General features: G+C 43.4%; 1 pseudogene; it reads right to left on the bottom strand.

Moving 5' to 3' along the window:
- Positions 1 to 808: 808 nt before the first annotated feature.
- On the bottom strand, positions 809 to 1,660 carry LOC142850099 (tripartite motif-containing protein 43 pseudogene; annotated as a pseudogene).
- Between the last annotated feature and the right edge of the window lie 6,086 nt (positions 1,661 to 7,746).

Below are 7,746 nucleotides of genomic sequence, written 5' to 3'. Positions count from 1 at the left end.
TGATCCCGAATTTCCTGAGAAACCACCATACTGCTTTCCAAAGTGGTTGCACAAGTTTGCATTCCCACCAGCAATGGATGAGTATACCCCTTTCTCCACAACCTCTCCAACAAAGGCTATCATTGGTGTTTTTTATTTTAGCCATTCTGACAGGTGTAAGATAGTATCTTAAAGTTGTCTTGATTTGCATTTCCCTGATCGCTAAGGAAGTTGAGCATGACCTTAAGAGTCTTAAGCCTTTTAAAGGCTTGAGAAATACCTATCTAACTGAAATCTCTCTCTCTCTCTCTCTCTCTCTATATATATATATATATATATATATATATATATATATATATACACCATGACTACAAGTTCGAGTATTTAGGTGATTATTTATTAACCTATATTTCTTTTTATATTTAGACAAATTTATTAATATATGTACATTCATAGGAACATTTCAAATATTCACAATTGACCAGATGATTTTTTGATTACCCTCATTCACACAGGAAAGAAGGAATGCACCCTCAGTTTCAAATGCTTGCACTGTATTCCATAACCCGGATAATATACAGACCCTACAGTTCAGTTCCAAGAGTCCTCCAAATCCAGTTCCCGGTAGTATTTCCCTGAGATGAAGTTCTGGCATCCCTAGGAGGCCAGCTACATTCCAGCAGGATTCACAGGTGTATCCTGTTGCCGAGGTCTAAACCTGATGCTTCTCATGGCATTAAATAGGTTCATCTTATAGTGGAGTATGGTTAGATTTTCAAAGAATATATGCACTGTGGTCATTTCATCAATGAAGACACTCTCCTTCAAACTAGTCGAAGCTTTCATCCAGTCCACTGAGGGCTAGGACATAGAGTTCTGGTTTCATGGCCAGGGGCTTGATCAATTGAATTGACTCACTCCTTCTGAATATGTCATCAAAATCCTGGAGCAGTACCACATATGGCTCCTGGGACATTGCCATCAGCTCCTGATACATATCTCTTAGTTGTTTGCCCTTTTGAACTATCATGGCTTCACTTTCCATGAGTTTCTCTAAATAATAATTGCCTTCCTCTTTCATACACTCAATAGCCTCTTCTTCCTGCTCAGAGAGGTCTGGATAACATGTCCTGTACTCTGCCCTTATCTTTAGTTCTCTTAGAATCAAGCAGTTCTTCCACAGAATTATCATTCTTTTCTCTGCCTCTAAATTCTCTTCATTTTGATGGATCTTATTCCATATTGATTCCATTTGCTTCAGAAGTCTCTCCATTTGACCCTCAGCAGCTGCTTCTATGGGACAGTGTCTGTGACCTCTGTGCTCATGGGAGTCAGAGCAGAGCTGACAGAGGTTGATCCTGGTCTCCATACAGAAGATCCCCTTGGTCTCCTTGTGGGTCACACACTTATTCTCCTCAGCGCTCAGGTAATTCATGAGGCTGGCTTGTTTGGCGATGGACACCAGCTTCTTCAGAACAATGCTGGTTCTGAAGTCCTTCTGCTGGCATGGTTCCCTACATGTAGGGCATTGGACAGGGAGCAGGCTGTCTTCCCAGGAAAGGTGGAGGCAGGCTCGACAGAAGCTGTGGCCACAGCTTATGGTGACTGGGTCTGTAAGGTAGCTTATGCAGATGAAGCAGTTGAGTTCTTCCTGGAAGGCCTGTGAGAGGCCTGACTCCATTTCTCCAAGGAATTGTCTCTGGCCTCAGCAGTGTTTACTGGAGACACAACAGTATTAGCTCTGCTCTGGGGTCCAAACCTCAATGTTCGGAGGTGATAAATCTAGCAGTCTCCGGAGCCACAATGTGTAGAAACACACTCTGCCTGCTCTGGTGAAAAATGGGCCTAGCTTGGCCCAGGAGTGTCCTTATATAGTCTCTAGAGACCACGCCTACTTCCTACCATTGTTGACTGAGGATTCTGCCCTGCCCGTTCCCATAGTCCTTAAGTCCCAAAGAAATACACATACACAGAGGTCTACATATATTAAAATGGTTGGCCTGGTAGCATAGGCTTCTAATTTACTCTTTTTTTTTTACTTTTTTTATTGATAAAAGGAGAATAAAAAAAAAACAAATTTCCACCTTCTCCCAGCCTCCCATTTCCCTCCCCCTACTCGCACTCTTCTCCCCCTCCTCCCACCCCTCTCCCCTTCCCCCCACTCCTCTCCCCCTCCCTCTCCAGTCCAAAGACCAGTCAGGGTTCCCTGCCCTGTGGTAAGTCCTAGATACTCCCCCCTCCTTCCATATCTAGGAAGGTGAACATCCAAACTGGCTAGGCTCCCACCAAGCCAGCACATTGAGTAGGATCAAAACCCCGTGCCATTTTCCTTGGCGTCTCATCAGCCCTCATTGTTCGCCATGTTCAGAGAGTCCAGTTTTATCCCATGCTTTTTTGGTAACAGTCCAGCTGGCCTTGGTGAGCTCCCAGTAGATCAGCTCCACTGTCTCAGTGGGTGGGTGCACCCCTTGTGGTCCCGACTTCTTTGCTCATGTTCTCCCTCCTTCTGCTCCTCATTGGGACTTTGGGAGCTCACTCTGGTGCTCCAGTGTGGGTCTCTGTCTCTATCTCCATCCATCGCCATGAAGGTTCTTTGGTGATATGCAAGATATTCATCAGGATGGCCATAGGATAGGGTCATTTCAGGTTCTCTATCCTCAGCTACCCCAGGAACTAACTGGGGACCTCAGCTTGGGCACCTGGGAGCCCCTCTAGGGTCAAGTCTCCTGCCCACCCTAAAGTGGCTCCCTTAAATAAGAATTGTGGTTACGTGCTCCCCTATCCAACCTTCCTTTATCCCAATCCTCCTGTTTCCCCAAGTCCCCCCTCCTTCCCTTCTACCTTTTCTCTCCCCATCTCCCCTTACCCCCATCCCACCCCACCTTCAAGATCCCAATTTCCTCCCCGGCAATTTTGTCTACTTCCCTTATCCAAGAGGATAACTATATGTTTTTCCTTGGGTTCACCTTCTTTCTTAGCTTCTTTAGGTTCACCTATTGTAGACTCTGTGACCCCTATTTATGGCTAGAAACCAATTATGAGTGAGTACATCCCATGTTCTTCTTTTTGGGTCTGGGATACCTCACTCAGGATAGTGTTTTCTATTTCCATCCATTTGCATGCAAAATTCGAGAAGTCATTGTTTTTTACCACAGCGTAGTACTCTAGTGTGTATATATTCCATACTTTCTTCATCCATTCTTCCATTGAAGGGCATCTAGGTTGTTTCCAGGTTATGGCTATTACAAATAATACTGCTATGAACATAGTTGAACAAATGCTTTTGTCATGTGATAGAGCATCTCTTGGGTAAATTCCCAAGAGTGGTATTGCTGGGTCCAGGGGTAGGTTGATCCCGAATTTCCTGAGAAACCGAAACACTGACTTCCACAGTGGTTGCACAAGATTGCATTCCCACCAGCAATGGATGAGGGTACCCCTTCCTCCACAGCCTCTCCAGCAAAGGCTATCTTTGGTATTTTTGACTTTAGCCATTCTGACAGGTGTAAGATGATATCTCAAAGTTGTTTTGATTTGCATTTCCCTGATTGCTAAGGAAGTTGAGCACGACCTTATGTGTCTTTTGGCCATTTGAACTTCTTCTGTTGAGAAATCTCTGTTCAGTTCAGTGCCCCATTTTTTAATTGGGTTAATTAGCATTTTAAAGTCTAGTTTCTTGAGTTCTCTATATATTTTGGAGATCAGACCTTTGTCTGTTGCGGGGTTGGTGAAGATCTTCTCCCAGTCAGTAGGTTGCCTTTGTGTCTTAGTGACAGTGTCCTTTGCTTTACAGAAGCTTCTCAGTTTCAGGAGGTCCCATTTATTCAATGTTGCCCATAATGTCTGTGCTTCTGGGGTTATACCTAAGAAGCGATCACCTGTGCCCATCTGTTGTAGGGTATTTCTCACTTTCTCTTCTATCAGGTTCAGTGTTTTCGGGCTGATAATGAGGTCTTTAATCCATTTGGACTTGACTTTTGTGCACGGTGATAGATATGGGTCTATTTTCATTCTTCTCCAGGCTGACATCCAGTTGTGTCAGCACCATTTGTTGAAGATGCTTTCTTTCTTCCATTGTATACTTTTAGCTCCTTTATCGAAAATGAGGTGTTCATCGGTTTGTGGGATAAAATCCGGGTCTTCTATATGATTCCATTGGTCGACTTCTCTGTTTTTATGCCAATACCACCCTGTTTTCATTACTGTAGCTCTGTAATAGAGTTTGAAGTCAGGGATGGTAATGCCTCCAGAAGATCCTTTATTGTATAGGATTGTTTTGGCTATCCTGGGTTTTTTGTTTTTCCATATAAAGTTGATTATTGTCCTCTCCAGATCTGTGAAGAATTTTGATGAGACCATGATGGGGATTGCATTGAATCTTTAAATTGCCTTTGGTAGAATTGCCATTTTTACTATGTTGATCCTCCCAATCCAAGAGCAAGGGATGTCCATCCATTTTTTGGTATCCTCTTCAATTTCTTTCTTCAATGCCTTAAAGTTCTTGTCAAATAGATCTTTCCCTTCCTTGGTCAGATTTACCCCAAGATATTTTATGCTGTTTGTGGCTATCGTGAATGGAGAAGCTTCTCTGATTTCCCTCTCTGCTTCCATATCCTTTGTGTATAAGAGGGCGACTGATTTTTTGCAGTTGATCTTGTATCCTGCCACATTACTAAAGCTGTTTATCAGCTGTAAAAGTTCTTTGGTGGAGTTTGGGGGGGTCGCTTATGTACACTATCATATCATCTGCAAATAACGAAAGTTTAACTTCTTCTTTTCCAATTCGAATCCCCTTGATCCCATTATGTTGTCTCATTGCTATTGCTAGAACTTCCAGCGCTATATTGAAGAGGTATGGCGAGAGTGGACAGCCTTGTCGTGTTCCTGAGTTAAGCGGGATGGCTTTGAGTTTCTCTCCGTTTAACTCTTATACCTTATATTAGCCCATCATTCTTGTCTGTGTTAGAGACATGACTGGGTAGTTTTTTCGGCAAGACAGTCACATCTTGTTTGCACTGTGTCTGAATGGTAACTCTTGATTGACCTTTTCCTCCTCCCAGAATTCTCCTATTTTGGTCTCCCTAGCTCTTCTTCCTCCCTGGCTACTGGCCAACAAGCATTTTATTAAAATATAATTGAGAAGGTAAAGACCATCGTCCTACATAATCCCATGGTTTCTTTTAGTTTCTTTCATTTTTATTGTTTGTAGTTTATTAGATCTTCTTGTCTCCTCTTCTCAAGTGTAGGGATTAAAGGTGTGTGCCTTCAACCTTGAACTATAGGAGATATGCTTGCCTCTGCCTCCCAAGTGTGGGGATTAAAAGTGTGTGCCACCTGACCTTGAACTCACAGAGATATCCCCCTCATCTGCCTCTCAGCTGTTGGGATTAGTTTGAGCCACCACACCTTGAACTCACAGAGTTCTGCCTGTCTCTGCCTCCCAGGTGCTGGGATTAAAGGTGTGTGTTACAAACCTTAAATTCACAGAGATCCCCTGCCTCTGCCTCTCTATTGTTGGGACTTGAGTGTGCGACACCGTTCCCAACTACTCTCTTTCTCTATTTTTATTTTAAGGACTTTATTTTTTTCCTTTTTTTCTCCCAAGCCTAAACATATTTTTTATCACACTGTAAACTATTTACAGGTTTTCTTCATCTGAATATATCTTTACTGTATATCTCTCTTTTGCTAACCACATGAGTCTTTATTTTGCTAAGAAATATGGCTTAAATTAAAGCCTTGGATGGAGACATGTTTCTTAATACAATCTATGGAGTTGCAAGGTCCCTGCCACCACCATGTTGCATGCTATTTGCTACTCATTAACACCATTTAAGTGCTTGGTGATAGGGACTCTTAAAATAGCTACAAGGTTTTGCTTCTAAAACTGAGTCAGGAAACCTCTCTTAAATGAGGTACACCTGACTCCAGGAAACAGAGCCCACATGAGAAAATGCTACCAAGAAGCCATGCTTAACTATGTTCTTTTTGTTTCCACAATTACTTCCCAAGCTCTCTCAGGTTTTAAGTGGATTTAGCTGTCCACATTGGTTTCATCCTGTTAATCGGGTGTCTGTCCTGCCTGATCCCTGAGCCATTAGTCCCAATGAAACACACAGAGGTGTCCATTAGTGATAAAATGGTTGACCTAGTAACTCAGGCTTCTTATTAATTAATTCTTTCTTACATATTAAATTAGCCCATAATTCTTTTCCATGTTTGCCATGTGACTTGGTACCTTTTTTAGCAAGGTATTCTCACCTTGTTTTTCTTTGTCTGGGTCATAACCACAGACTGCTCCTTCCTCAGCATTCAAACAATTCAGAGAGAGCATAATAGCATACAGTATCAAGATTTTCTGTGTATTTTCCATCTTTGTGTGGCTTTATTTTAACCTCTATTTCATTTATTTTTACTTTTTGAGACAAGTTCTCTGTATATCTTTGTCCTGGACTAACTCTGTAGACCAGGCTGTCCTTGTACTTTCAGAGATCCCTCTGTCTGCCTCCCAGGCATTGGGATTAAAGGTGTGTGCTACCACACCTTGAAGTCTCAGAGGTCAATCTCTCTCTGCCTCCCAAGCGTTGGGATTAAAGGTGTGTACTACCACAGGGAACTACTTCCTTTTCTTCTTTTTTACTTTTAAGAACTTTAACTTTTTTTTCAAGCCTGCATATTTTTTTTCTTTTTTTATTATTTTTTTATTGATAGAAGGAGAATAATAAAAAAAACAACAAATTTCCACCTCCTCCCAGCCTCCCATTTCCCTCCCCCTCCTCCCACTCTTCTCCCCCTCTTCCCACCCTTCTCCCCCTCCCCCCACTCCACTCCCCCTCCCTCTCCATTCCAAAGACCAGTCAGGGTTCCCTGCCCTGTGGTAAGTCCAAGGTCCTCCCCGCTCTGTCCATATCTCGGAAGGTGAACATCCGAACTGGCTAGGCTCCCACCAAGCCAGCACATTAAGTAGGGTCAAAACCCCATGCCATTGTCCTTGGCGTCTCATCAGCCCTCATTGTTCGCCATGTTCAGAGAGTCCAGTTTTATCCCATGCTTTTTCAGTAACAGTCCAGCTGGCCTTGGTGAGCTCCCAGTAGATCAGCTCCACTGTCTCAGTGGGTGGGTGCACCCCTCGTGGTCCCGACTTCTTTGCTCATGTTCTCCCTCCTTCTGCTCCTCATTGGGACCTTGGGAGCTCAGTCCAGTGCTCCAGTGTGGGTCTCTGTCTCTATCTTCATCCATCACCAGATGAAGGTTCTAGGATGATATGCAAGATATTCGTCAGTATTGCTCAAGGATAGGGTCATTTCAGGTTCCCTATCCTCAGCTGTCCAAGGAACTAACTGGGGACCTCAGCTTGGGCACCTGGGAGTCCCTCTAGGGTCAGGTCTCTTGCCCACCCTAAAGTGGCTCCCTTAAATAAGAATTGTGGTTCAGTGCTCCCCTATCCAACCTTCCTTTATCCCGATCCTCCTGTTTCCCCAAGTCCCCCCTCCTTCCCTTCTACCTTTTCTCTCCCATCTCCCCTTATCCCTATCCCACCCCACCCCCAAAATCACCAAGGCCAGCTGGACTGTTACTGAAAAAGCATGGGATAAAACTGGACTCTCTGAACATGGCGAACAATGAGGGCTGATTAGACGCCAAGGACCATGGCATGGGGTTTTGACCCTACTTAATGTGGGATGGCTTTGAGTTTTTCTCCGTTTAATTTGATATTAGATGTTGGTTTGCTGTATATAGATTTTATTATATTTAGGTATTACACTT

This window comes from Microtus pennsylvanicus, chromosome 1, assembly GCF_037038515.1.
Source record: "Microtus pennsylvanicus isolate mMicPen1 chromosome 1, mMicPen1.hap1, whole genome shotgun sequence".
Lineage (NCBI taxonomy): Eukaryota > Metazoa > Chordata > Mammalia > Rodentia > Cricetidae > Microtus > Microtus pennsylvanicus.
This window is presented reverse-complemented; position numbering and strand designations above follow the sequence as displayed.